This window comes from Calidris pugnax, unplaced genomic scaffold, assembly GCF_001431845.1.
Source record: "Calidris pugnax isolate Ruff unplaced genomic scaffold, ASM143184v1 scaffold150, whole genome shotgun sequence".
Lineage (NCBI taxonomy): Eukaryota > Metazoa > Chordata > Aves > Charadriiformes > Scolopacidae > Calidris > Calidris pugnax.
Window position 1 is genome coordinate 1,179,552 of NW_015091300.1, and position 3,283 is coordinate 1,182,834.

The following is a 3,283-nucleotide window of genomic DNA, read 5'->3' on the forward strand; positions in this document are numbered from 1 at the left end:
AGAAGAGGAGGCTCCGGGGAGACCTAATAGCAGCCTTCCAGTACCTGAAGGGAGCCTACAGGAAGGCTGGGGAGAACCTGTTTAGAAAGGCCTGCAGTGACAGGACGAGGGGCAATGGCTTCAAGCTGGAGGGGAACAGCTTTAGACTGGAGATGAGGAGAGGGTTCTTCACTGTGAGGGTGGTGGAGCACTGGAACAGGTTGCCCAGGGAGGTGGTTGAGGCCCCATCCCTGGAGATATTCAAGGAGAGGCTCGACGAGGCCCTGGGCAACCTGGTCTAGTTGGGGGTGTCCCTGCTGACTGCGGGGAGGTGGGACTAGATGACCTTTGGAGGTCCCTTCCGGCCTGGGCAATTCTATGATTCTATGATTCTATAAAAAAAGAGGAATTTGCAGCTGAGCAGCACCCCCAGAAGGTGGTGGAGGAGGAGGAGGAGGACGGGGTAGGGGTGCAGCTGAGGTCAGGTTGGCTGGAACTGGGAGTCCTGCAGCGTGTTGAGACTCTTGGGATGTGCTTTGAGCCTCGCCTCCCGCCTCCTTTACGGCATCATCTCCAGCCTCCGCCCCAGATTGGCTGCTCCCGAGTCAGCCCATATCTCACTCCAGGGAAACTTGAGCCCCACCAAGCCCCATATGTCAAACTGCTGCTTAGTCAGATGAATCGCAGCAGCCCGAGCCCGGCCTCTTTCCACATTTCATTAGGGGCCAGCTTTTTGTGTCTCGAGCTTTGTTTTTCAACGTGTATTAAGAGAAAAAAAAAAAAAAACAAAACCAGTTTGTGTGGAGCTGGCGGCGTGCGTGGAAAACCGGTATCTACTGTGTAAATTAAAAAAAAATAAATAATAATGTGGATGAGCTGCTTCTCCTCCCTGCTCCGCTCCCTGCGCGCCTTCCCCGGACAGCTGGATGTTAAAAATGCGACCGAAAAAGGGTAAAACCCTCTCTGTTGAGTGTTTTATGAAGGTTTTTGCAGTGCAGGAAACAAAAAAAGGGGGGGGCTCTTTTCCAGGACATCTCCTTTCCAGGACTTCTCCTTCCCAAGCAGCCCCCCCCCTTAAGTCCCTAAATGTCTCCTGGTCCTTCTTGCTCATCCTGGAGGGCTTTTTCTGGCAGCTGGGGGCTCGCCTACGCCGCCGTGCCTTTGGGGGGGATGCTAACGGGACACCCTTTGCCTGGGTGAATTAACGTGGGGCTTAATTAAACCCAATTAAGACGTGGGGGTCGAGCAGGGTGCTGCTGTCAGGAGGAGACGTTCTGTTCTGGGTTTGAGAACACACACACACACGTGTGTGTTTGCTTCTTACAGCGCAATGAAAAATTCTCTCAGGATGGGGTGACACACAAATTGAAATTTTTCTTTATTTTTTTCTCCTTTTTTCCATCCCATTGGACCTTTTTCTGGATTTGCCGATAGCCTTTGAACTTCCAAGGTGCTGGTTGGAATGCCAAGATGACAATTTAATGTTTAGATGGTTTATATTAAGGGAAATTAATCCCTTCCTTTGCAACTGTCACTTGTAGAATATATATGCTAATGTCTACTAAATACCTTCAGCTTCTCCTGTCTCCTTGCAGGGGTGGGAATGCAGGCTGAGCTGTGACCTTGTGGCCAAGAAGGCCAATGGCATCCTGGGGGGCATCGAGAAGAGCATGACCAGCAGGTGGAGGGAGGTCATCCTCCCGCTCTGCTCTGCTCTGGGGAGGCCCCAGCTGGAGCACTGGGACCAGTTCTGGGCTCCCCAGTTCCAGAAGGACAGGGAACTGCTGGAGAGGGGACAGCAGAGGGCTATGAAGATGATGAGAAGCCTGGAGCATCTCTCTGCTGAGGAAAGGCTGAGGGACTTGGGTCTTTTGAGTGTGGAGAAGAGAAGACTGAGGGGGGATCTGATCAAGGCCTATAAATACTTGAAAGGTGGGTGTCAGGAGGATGGGGCCAGGCTTTTTTGAGTGGTGCCCAGGGACAGGACAAGAGGGAACGTGCACAAACTTGAATATAAGGAGTTCCATCTCAACATGAGGAGGAACTTCTTCACTTTGAGGGTGTTAGAGCCCTGGCAGAGGCTGCCCAGAGAGGTGGTGGAGTCTCCTTCTCTGGAGACATCCAAACCCCACCTGGACACATTCCTGTGCAACCTTCTCTGGGTGGCCCTGCTTTGGCAGAGGGTTGGACTAGATGATCTCCAGAGGTCCCTTCCAATCCCATGTCACTCTGTGATTTCGGAAATGTGAAATTCGCTTTCCGGATTTTTTTCTGTTATCTAGTCTTATTTCTGCAGAATTGTACATTCCAGGATATTATTCCAATGGGGTTGGATTAATGTGAGGTCTTGTTTTGCTTCTAAACCCTTGTAAATGTGAAATACCAACTCTTCATTTGGCAATCATGTGGCGTCTCCCATTTAAGAACGTCTGGCTTGTTTGAAGAAAACCCAACGTGGATGTTTGCTGACTCCAATCTGTGACCTCCCATGAGAGAGCTATTGGGAAGGGGTAGATGTTTGAGCAGAGCCAATACCTGCTCCGTTGAGGGCATCAACGGGCACCCAAGTTGGTGCTCTTGAGTAGGAGCAGGTGGCAATATGTTATCTTTATATTTGAGTATTTAATCATTGGCATCGCTCGATTGTTATCACTCACTTTTCCAACTATTCCTTAACTTTTGGCCAATTTTTCTATCCAACCATCTCCTTGGAGAGTCCCCAAACACATTCAGAGGGCAGGAAAACCATCAGCGAGCAGCTCATTTCCTACAACTTGAGGGCTGATCAACACATTCCCTTGGAAAAGATCATATGAAAAGACAGAGATATTTTATGCATCAGCCCAATCACTGAAATTTTGGGGCTGTATCACGAAATTTCAGCAAGTTTCTCAACTGCAGCCAGCAGTGAGCAGGGTCTCAGTATTTAGCCTCCAGCTCTAAGAGTAGTTGGGGTATTTTCCTGCCCTGTGGTGTTCTTGCCTTCAGCAACTGTTTATTCAAAAGGAGAGAAAAAAAAGCAATGATTGGTGAAATCTAAGGGAGCTTTTACACAGAAAAAAAGTGTTGCAACTGGCAATGTAAATAACACGGGGTGTTTCTGGAAATTCAAGTACAAACTGCTGGCCCCGAGCTGCCAAATGATGCACGGAGTCGCCTCGTTTCAAGAAATCAAGAGGAAAAGAAAAATATTTCTGGGTGATTGGGAGAAAAAAAAGACGATTAAGATGTGATAGAAAAAGGCTGCAAAAAAAATATCCACAAATATCTTTAAAAATGAGGCATTTTATATGTGTTAAATGAT